The sequence below is a fragment of the Oryctolagus cuniculus genome, chromosome X (assembly GCF_051225735.1).
Source record: "Oryctolagus cuniculus isolate XC-2025 breed Fujian yellow rabbit chromosome X, ASM5122573v1, whole genome shotgun sequence".
NCBI lineage: Eukaryota > Metazoa > Chordata > Mammalia > Lagomorpha > Leporidae > Oryctolagus > Oryctolagus cuniculus.
The window spans coordinates 50,551,999-50,562,398 of NC_142888.1; the positions used below are offsets into that span (position 1 = coordinate 50,551,999).

Consider the following 10,400-nt stretch of genomic DNA (forward strand, 5'->3'; position numbering starts at 1 on the left):
CTGTGGTTTTAATTGGGTAGTAGGATTATGAGGACTTTTAATTTTTTCTGTATTTTACACATTTTCTTTAATAAGCATGTATTACCCCTACAGTAGTGAGGAGGGACTCTCTTTGATAAAAGTTGAAAATACAAAGTCTCAGGGTAGGGAGAAGTCCCCTGGTACATCAAGACACAATCATAAGTCAAAGAAGACTGTGTTTAAGCCTTCTTTCTCTTTAACTTATATCTTAATGGCCAGATGCCACTTACAGATTAACTGAGCACATAACTTTCTTGAAGGATGCTATAAGACTGGCCCCAGAAAAAGAAAGGGGCTCAGCAGTGGAAACTGCCAGAGGCAGGAGAAAAGGGACTCAGCAAAGAGATCAGAGAAAGTAAACATAAAAGAACAGGAAATGGGAGGGAGAGGGCAAGACAAGAGGATAGGTATACTTTCCGACATTGGGGCCCACATGAAAAAGGAGCCAGTGATGGATTTTTATAACAGGCATAGCTAGCATATTTTTCATGTTGTTTTATGATTGGCTGTATTAAGGGTGTGCATATTTGTGCTTTTGATCCCCTTGCTATTCTTCCAAGAAGCAGGCTGTGTATTTCTTCAGCCCACATGTGCTGTCATATCTGCCTGATACTGGCAGGGAAGCTCAACTGGACACCAGATCTGGACATTCTGGAGCCCACTCTGGGAGCAAATTGCATAACCACGTGCCTATCTATGTGAGCTATAGATTTAGCAGACCACATGGGACAGTCAGGAACCTTCTGGGTGATAAAGGAGATCTGGATGGGGATTCAAGGAGCCCCAGAGGCACTTATGAAAAACAAGAATGTAGATCGGTTCTCTCTGGGCCTAAACCCCATTTATGATATGCAACCCGACTAACTGAACAATGCTGGCTGTTAGCCAAAACCATTTTTGTACGATATTTATATTCTTCTGTTGACTTTGTGTAGGACTTCTGTCATCCTTGAAGCTTTTAGTGGGCTAGTGGGGTGACTGATGGAGGATTTTAGTTTATTAAATGTCAAGGGAGGGTGTTGGGATTAGCAATTAATTTCTCCATAGTTTGATTGGAGTGTAGCTATCTCCCAGAAAGAAATTTTCTTGCAAACCTTGTCTTTTCTGTATGGAAATGCATCTTTTAACCCATCTAGAGGCCAGGAACAAGAAGACTTAACCTTAAAAGAAGGGCATGTAAGATCTTAGCATCATTCATGAACCTTTAGAGGGTGATTGTAATTGTCTTACAACTCCTACTGACATAACGTGCAATATAAACGACTGTGGCTTTCATGACCACATGCTAGACACTAGCCACAGAGTGACAGAGACAGAGAGAGAAAGAGCGAAAGAGATCCTCCATCCACTGGTTCACTCTCCAAATGCCCACAATAGCCGAGGCTAGGCCTGGCTGAAGTCAGGAGCCAGAAACTCCATCTGGGTCTCCCACGTGGGTGCCAGGGGTCCGAGCACTTGAGTTATCATCTGCTGCCTTCCAGAAACAGTAACAGGAAGCTGGATCAGAAGCATGGAATATCTGGGACACAAACTAGCACTCCAATGTGAGAGGCAAGCATGCCAAACAGTGGGACTCTCTGTACCACAGTGCCCACCCCTGAATGTAGCCACTTCTGCAGACACACACACAGAGACAAGCAAACATGAAACAATTGCTATGGTTTGCATATATTCCCTAAAGTGCTTGCATCGGAAACTTAACTCCCAGTGCAACAGTGTTAAGAGGTGGCACCTTTAAGAACTTGAGTAAGTCAAGAGAGCAGAACAGACTAATGTTGTTGCCAGGAGAGTGGCTTAGTTACTACAGGAGTGAAGTCCTTATAAAGGATGAGTTTGGCTCCCTTCCCTCTACACCTCCCCCAAACTCTGGCCATGTGAGGCCCTCTGCCACGTTTTGATGCAGCAAGAAGGCCCTGGCCAGATGTTGGCCCTCAGTCTTGGCCTTCCCAGCCTCCAGAACCATAAATCAAATGAACTTCTCCTGTTGTTTATAAATTATGCAGACTGTGGTATTCTGTTATAGCAGCAGAAAATGGACTAAGACTATAATACTCCTATATAAGAGCATTTTTTAAAAGGCCTGGAAGAATACTTATCAAACTCATGACAGTGGTTACTTCAGTGAAGGGGCAAAGGTCTGTAGGTTAAGAGTCCAAAGGGACATATGGCTTTTTCTGAAATATTCTGAATTTTTAAAGGAAAACATATACACGTATTACTTGTATAATTATAATGACTAAAATAAGACACACTTTTTTATTTCTTTTATTTGAAGGTGGAAGACAGAGAGAGAGAGAGAGAATCTCCCACCCACTTGAGCCATTATCTGCTGCTTCCAGGTGCACATCAGCAGGAAACTGGAATCAAAAGTGGAGCCTGGACTTGAACCTGGGCACTTCAATATGGATGCAGGTGTTCCAAGCAGCATCTTCACTCCTGCAACAAGTACCAGCTGTGGATACAAATTTATATATGCAATATGAACATAAACATGTAAAATATGGTGGTAAAAACACTAAGGGAAGTCCACAAAACCCTAGTGATAACTGTGTTAAAATGGTAAGATTGTTGGTAATTCTTTTCTTCTTTTTTTTCTATTTCTAAACCGTTTCCTGTTTTGTGGGTATAAAATAAAAATTTTTAAATAAAAAGTAATTCAGGTTGTATGCTGCTGCCAGATTACATATGTTATGTTTAGTCCTTTTTTATTTTCATTTTTATTTAAAGGTCATAGAGAGAGCGACAGAGAGACAGATGGAAAGAAATCTTCCATCCACTGGTTCACTCCCTAAATGCCTGCAACAGCCAGGGTTGCACCAGGCTGAGGCCAGGAGCCCAGAACTTCATCTGGCTCTCCCACACTGGGGGCAGAGACCCAAGTACTTGAGCCATCACCTGCTTCCTCTGAGGGTGCACATTAGCAGAAAGCCAGATCAGAAGTGGAGTAAGTAGCTGAGACTCAAAACAAGCACTCTGATGTGCAATGCAGATGTCCTAAGCTGTAATGTAACCCCTGTGCCAAGCGCTCACCCCCCAGATGTAGTTCTTAAGAAGCAATTGGCTCCGGCACAGAATTAGTTATAGAAATATCAGCTTGACATCATTTATGTAAAATTCTAATCATCCTTGGTGACAGTCTCCAAAATTCAGTTGATCAATATAAAACCCCATTCCGCAGCTGATTCATTACTGGTAGTCACCCCGAGACCCTACAATTCCTAAAAACTAGAGATTCCATTGGAGTATTTTGAGGCTTTCTTTCTCACACACAGGCCACCACCTGACTTGTTAAGGGCTTTGTAAATTGTTCATATCAAAAAAGCCCTCCAGGGACAGGCCACCTGCAATGCCGGTTAAAGTCCCTGCTGTTGTACTTCTGATCCAGCTCCCTGCTAATGCAGCTGGGAAAGCAGCAGAAGATGGTCCTTGGGCCCCTGCACCCGCATGGGAGACCCAGATGAAGCTCCTGGCTCCTGGCTTCAGCCTGGTCCAGCCCCGGCCATGCAGCCATTTGGGGAGTGAACTAACTCTTTCCATCTCTGTCTCTGTCTCTGTCTCTGTCTCTGTCTCTGTCTCTCTCCCCGTGTGTGTGTGTGTGTGTGTGCACACGCGCGTGCGTGTATACATCCCTCTCTCTGTAAATCTGCCTTTGAAATAAATAAATAATCTTCTTTTAAAAAACTCCTCCTCTGTGGTGTGGAACTCAGATCCAAAAGCTACTTCCTAAGAAAAATCTGACTTCACCTGCACCTGACCTCCATGGGGATAGGAGGCAAACCTCGGTGCAGGCCACAACACTGATCAGGCTTCTCAACTTTCAAGCTAGAATGGTAACTCTGTCACCCAACCACCTGTTCATCTGGCTTCCAAAACATATGGATCCTGCCTCAGTCAACAACAGAGCATACCAATACCTCTGGCCTTCATCAAGGCCAGAATAAATGTAGTTGGCCTGACTGTGGGAAGAGATATTTATGGAATATATTGTAAGGGACATTCTATCCATCCCCTCCTTTAGGTGGCATTTTAAGTTGTGTCCTCAGATCAAGTTAGAGCACCAGAAGGGTGCATGCCTAAACCATCTGAGCTCAGATCCTGCAGAAGTACTTTAATGCTACACCCTTGGCTTTTAGCCAGAGTAGTTACAAGCAAGTAATACGCAAATCTCTTCTGTGTGCATTCTGAAGCTGTTGGCGAGGACATTGTCCCTTATATTAATCCCACATGAGAAATTGCTTGTAGAATTTTGTGCCAGCAGTGGACCATTGTGTAGCTGTTAAAAATTATAATTATAGAAGACCAAATATGAAAACATGTTTGTGATACATTCACCAAAAAAAAAAAAAAAAAAAACCACAGAACACAAAATGGTAGATAGACTCCAGCTGCAATCACGTGGAATTCCATGTATCTGTGGACAAGGATTGAAAGCCGATAGGCAAAGATGAAAGTTGCATGAGGGCCGTGGGATTCTTTTTCTGTTTTTCAAAAAATTTTGTTTGCTACAGTCCTGTCCTTTCAATTGAGGGAAAAGAAGAATTTCACAGCAGGAAGATCTCTCCCTATCTCTCCTGAGGAATTGCTATGCTTCTCTCTCTCTGATAACAAGGATTGTGTAATTTACTGCATTTCCTCCTTTCCCCTGACTTACCCAAAAGGGTGAATTTAATGCTTGGTCTTCATACATTAGCTCCCCCTTCCTTTCCATGCCTCTGATTTTCTCTTTCTATAATCTGATGACGTTTGTACTCTTCTTTCTGTAAGATGTTTCAAATCCCTGGTAGAAAAAAAGTTATTCACAGTCATAGTAAATTGGAAAAAAAAAAAATATATATATATATATATATAAGAAAGTGAAGTGGGGGGAAGGATCACCGCTGTGAATGTTTTTTGATGCTGATGTTTTAAACAAAATGATGAGGATGTAGGATACAAAGTATTGCATCCTGCGCTTTTCCTGTAACTTTAAAATGAGCATGTTTTTGTGTATTGGAAACCCTGCAGCTGTATCTCTGGTAACTATGATGCTGGTAGGACTGTCAGGTGTTGAAAGGTCCACAGCAAGGGTGACCGTGGAAGCTTGAAGGCCCCTTAGAACCGGAGGGATGAGGCACGGGGGGTGTTACTCACGGGTGGGCTGCGGCCTAGGCGGGGGCAGGTGGAAATTTGTGCGGGTGTACAGTGCAAGCTCAGAGCAGCCCACGGCCATAAGGGAGAGCAATGCGGGGTCTTACACTCAGATTGGCGATCACAGGAAAAGAGATTTTTAGAACTAGCAGAGGCCGGCACCACGGCTCACTAGGCTAATCCTCCGCCTTGCGGCGCCGGCACACCAGGTTCTAGTCCCAGTCGGGGCGCCGGATTCTGTCCCGGTTGCCCCTCTTCCAGGCCAGCTCTCTGCTGTGGCCCCGGGAAGGCAGTGGAGGATGGCCCAAGTCCTTGGGCCCTGCACCCCATGGGAGACCAGGAGAAGTACCTGGCTCCTGCCATCAGATCAGCGCAGTGCGCCGGCCACAGTGGCCATTGGAGGGTGAACCAACGGCAAAAGGAAGACCTTTCTCTCTGTCTCTCTCTCTCACTGTCCACTCTGCCTGTCAAAAAAAAAAAAAAAAAAAGAACTAGCAGAGATTTTAGCGCTCATCTCTTCTCGTTTTACAAATGAGGAAACCAGAGTCAGAGGAGGACAGTTGCTTTGGTGTACATGGAGGCTATGGAGTCAGCATGCCTGAATTTGCACCTCTGCTCCCCAAGTTAGTAACCACAGGCCTTCAGCAGTTCCCTCTACCCTAAGTCTCATTTTCTCTGGGAAATGAAAATAGAAAGTCATTTTGTTTATATGCTCATTGTGTCGATTAAATCAGATAATTCACGTAAAGCACTTAGCCTGTTGCCTAACACATAATAAAATCCAATAAATGTGACTTATTAATATTAGTGTCATTAGTATCATCATTCAACCAGTTGTGTTGAACCTGCTTTTTGGATCCAAAACGTACTATAAGTTGCCTCAAACTTAGTTGTGGTGCCGACTCAACAAATCTATTCGGAGCTAAAATCTGAGTAGTTCAGTCTAGCGTGTACTTTATGTGAAAGCAGCCACCCAGCCTGGTGTCTGGAAATGTTTATTAACTGAAGAGGTTTTTTTTTTTTTTTCAAACAATGATAGGGTTGGGAGGGTGGCTTCTAAGACGAGAACTACAAATCTTTCATAGAAAAGACTCAGGGGAGAGGCCAAGCAAAAAAATGTATGCTCCATGCCGATCTGTGAAGATCAGGGACAAGCAAAGGTTGTGCTTGCTGACAGTCCTTGCATTTTCTCACTGCGATGTCTGTTAATCCCTCCATCTTTCCCTGTGTTGCTGGCCAAGAATCCCATGGAAACTCTCGGCGAGGGTTGTGGATTTTTTTTTTTTTTTCAGAGCTGGGCAGGGTAGGAAAGAAGTGGGGAACTGTCTATCTCAATTCAAACGAATAGAGCTGGTTTGGCAGCAGGCTTGGGGGAGGGGGTGGCACCCAGGTAGAAGAGTGGGTGACGGCAGTGAAAGAGGCAAGAGAGACAAACTCCTATGACCTTCAAGAGAAAAAAAAAAAACAAGTGGGGAGTGGGGAGTCATTTGAGAACATAAACTCTGGGTTTTCAGCTGGCAAAGCCCACGCCCTTCACATTCTGCTGTATCTCTTGTATTTCCAAGGCCACCCTGCTAACTCTCTCTTGACTAATGTATATGCTAACACTCCCATGGCAATAAGGTGAATAGCCCTGAACTCTCCAGTTGCATGCTTTCAAGTTATGGGGTTTTTACCAGCCCCCAACCCTTTAACTCACCTTCCTAAATTATCTGGTCCTGTGACATATGATCGCTCTTATCTGAGCAGGATTTCAAGGTAACAGAAAAGGCTCAACAAACATCTCTTGTTTCTTTGTAAAACAGATGTTTATGAGTGACTTCAGCATACTTGTGGAAAATGAGAAGAAAAATGCCAGTGCAAAAAAAAAAAAAAAATAGTTGGGGCCGGCGCCGCAGCTCACTAGGCTAATCCTCTGCCTTGCGGCGCCGGCACACCGGGTTCTAGTCCTGGTCAGGGCGCCGCATTCTTTCCTGGTTGCCCCTCTTCCAGGCCAGCTCTCTGCTGTGGCCAGGGAGTGCAGTGGAGGATGGCCCAAGTGCTTGGGCCCTGCACCCCATGGGAGACCAGGAGAAGCACCTGGCTCCTGTCATCGGATCAGCGCGGTGTGCCGGCCGCAGCACGCTGGCTGCGGCGGCCATTGGAGGGTGAACCAACGGCAAAGGAAGACCTTTCTCTCTCTCTCTCTAACTGTCCACTCTGCCTGACAAAAAAAAAATAGTTGGGAAACCATGCCTAGAGCACTAGAGCATTCTTCAAAAAGCTCATGAAAACACATATTATGGAGAAAAAAAACTATACATGGATTTCAACATGTTTTTGCACCAAAATAAATTTCAAATTCCATTTTTTCTACCAATGTTTTGAGCACCCTCATATCATCTGATTGGGGAGACTATACTCTCATGAAATGAAAAACCAGGTAACCAACCACAAGCACAAAATTAAATACAAAACAGTTCGTAGGGGTTCAGGAGATGCAAAGTAGATAAGTGATCTGTCAGGTTGGGCTGGTTGGGGAAAGTTTACAAGAGCATGTACGTTTTGAGCTTTCAATTAGAAATGTAAGGAGGTGATGGACATGAGTTGGTGGAGAGGTGGACCTTTCCAAACAAAATCACAAAGGGAGACAATGTAAGATATAACTCAACCCAGGACAGGTGCCTGCCCCACCCTGCCATTTCAATATCTCAGCAATTCTGCATGATCTGCCACCACACCTGTTTCAGTTAGAAGACAGCTCCTTGTGACATAGGGCCCACCAAGCTCTCTCCTCTGCTGAACTCACCACTCAGGCGGCACTTCTAAGGTACTCCAGGCTGGGCTGCAGGAGGAAGGCAAATATGCAGGAAATGTCTACGGCCATTGTGAGCAATTATGTCCTGTCCCTCCTAGCCAGACCTCAGGTAGGACTATATGACCTCCTGTATCTACCTAACTGACAGGTGGAAGGAAGATACATGTTGGAGTACAACAGATAGCCCTCCTCACAGGAGGAAGGCCCAGCAAATATAAGAAGCAACACCCCAAATGTTAGAAACATTAGAGTTCCTGCCCTCTGGAGCTTGCTGACTGCTAGAAAAATCAGAACGTGGCCAGGCAGAAAAATCCACGCGATACATTTATTCAAAAATTGTTAAATGTCAGAGCTGGCGCTGTGGCGTAGTGGGTAAAGCCGTCGCCTGTGATGCCAGCATCCCATATGGGCACCTGTTCGAGACCCAGCTGCTCCACTTCTGATCCAGCTTTCTGCTATGGCCTGGGAAAGCAGTAGAAGATGGTCCAAGTCCTTGGGCCTCTGCACCCGCCTGAGAGACTTGGAAGAAGCTCCTGGCTCCTGGCTTTGGATCGGTGCAGCTCTGGCCGTTGCAGCCAACTGGGGAATGAACCATTGGATGAAAGACCTCTCTCTCTGCCTCTCCTCTCTCTCTCTCTAACTCTGACTTTTCAAATAAATAAATAAATCTTTAAAAAAATTGTTAAATGTCAATATCATTTGATTCCTGGCCCTTACTTACTGATTTATTTATTTGGAGGCAGGTGAGACAAGTCTCTATTGCTTTGGGGCGAGGAGGCTCAGGAGCTCTTGGTGGGGCAGGTGCGTTTCCTCTCCTCCATCTCCAGCTTCTGGCTGTGCAGGATGGCACTGGCTCTGCAGATGGCAGCCATGCCCAGGTCAGGGCCGTACTTGGGAATCATGTGCAGCATGTTGCTGGCGGTGGCCTGTGCGTTATTGATGGCGGTCCTCGGGGTACGAGGTGGCTGGCTTTCGCTGACCCGATCTCTGCTTCCTGACACCCCTGTCGTTGGCAGCCCACTCCAGGTCCACGGTCTTGCAGCGGATAAGCCCGTCGTTAGCGGAAGGCGTAAAATGGTTTGAGCTATATAACAGAAACCACAGAGTACCTGGGGGTGCAGAAAAGGACGAACTAATTGCACATGAGGGGGACAGGCAAGCCTGAATAGAAGTTTTCCAAAGTAAGAAATTTCAGAGGGATGACTTCTCAGGATGCAAAGGGACATGTATTGAAGGGCATGGTATTTCCAGGAAGCAAGGGAAAATTCGGGCTGGTTGGAACTCAGTGTGCTTAGTGAAAAGACGAGGTAGAAAGGACGTGGAAAGCCTGGCTAGGAAGTTTGGACTTTATTGCATAGGCGTTGGAAAATATCAGAGTAAGTTTTAAGCAGGGAAGTTGTATGAATCACCTGTAAGTGATAGATCCCAGTTCCCCTGCCTCCTTGGGCAAGTCACTTATTCTCTGAACATTGTTACTGTCTTCATCTACAAAATGGAGATAATAGTGGTACCTACATCACAGGGTTGATTTGAGGAGTAAATGAGCTAACATTGGAAAAGCCATTAGCACTGTGACTGGTACCTAATAAGCGCTCCATAAATTTTAGCTGTAATTACCAGGCGTGTTTCTTAGAAAGGCAACCTTGTTGGCAGCATGGAACATAAACTGTAGCGGGGAGAAAGATTGATGGAAGGAGGTCTCATTAAGATGATGCCACAATTTAAATCCAGTTATAAATGAGGTCTTGAACTGGGATTCGGATGTAGGAAATTAAGAACATGAAAAACTAATGGGTAAATCTAGCTTGGAGACTGGGTAGACCAGGGCAACCATTAACCAAATTGGGCAATAAAAGGGGAGCCAGAGGATAAGGGGTGGGGGGTGCAGGCACAGATAATGAATTCATTTGCGACCTGTTGAATGAGAAGTGAAGCCGCCGAGGATGGGAACCTGGAGAATATTATTTAAAGGCAGACCAGAGGAGCTCGGGGAGGAAATTCGTGAGAGAGACTTCACCGTCATGGGGGGGGGGGGGGGGGCAGGGACTGGAGGGGGACACCGCCGTCAAGCGACATTCGTTTGTTACAAAAGCCCCCTACCAGCTCCGCAACGTGAGCCTATTTCCTAGTCCGTTTCTTGCTTCTCGATTTTCTGCTCGTAGAGACGGCATTTTTTTTTCCTCTTGCCGTCTCCTAACTGAAGGAAGGAAAGGTCTAGCATCTCTCAACACGGTCACTAGGCGACCCCGAATCACAAGGGAGAGGGCGAAAAGACGGGGGAGAGAAGGAAAACGATTTTTAAGCATAGAGAAAGAGTCCGCGACGACCTCTAATAACTGAAGTTCCACCTCCCCATATCCTGCCACGCCGCTCTCCTGCCGCCCGTATCGGGCTCCTGGCCGCGGGGCAGGACGGGAGATGTAGTCCTCAGGCCGACCAGGCAGGGTGGCAAGAC

General features: G+C 45.6%; 1 long non-coding RNA gene across 1 annotated transcript; it reads right to left on the reverse strand.

The window, feature by feature from the left end:
* Window positions 1-2,272: 2,272 nt before the first annotated feature.
* Window positions 2,273-10,367, reverse strand: LOC108178735 (uncharacterized). Its single transcript, XR_007912049.3, has 5 exons — window positions 10,273-10,367; window positions 8,667-9,054; window positions 7,869-7,972; window positions 4,673-4,798; window positions 2,273-2,473 (listed from the first exon to the last, which is right to left on the reverse strand). It is a non-coding gene; the product is annotated as an uncharacterized LOC108178735 (long non-coding RNA).
* Between the last annotated feature and the right edge of the window lie 33 nt (window positions 10,368-10,400).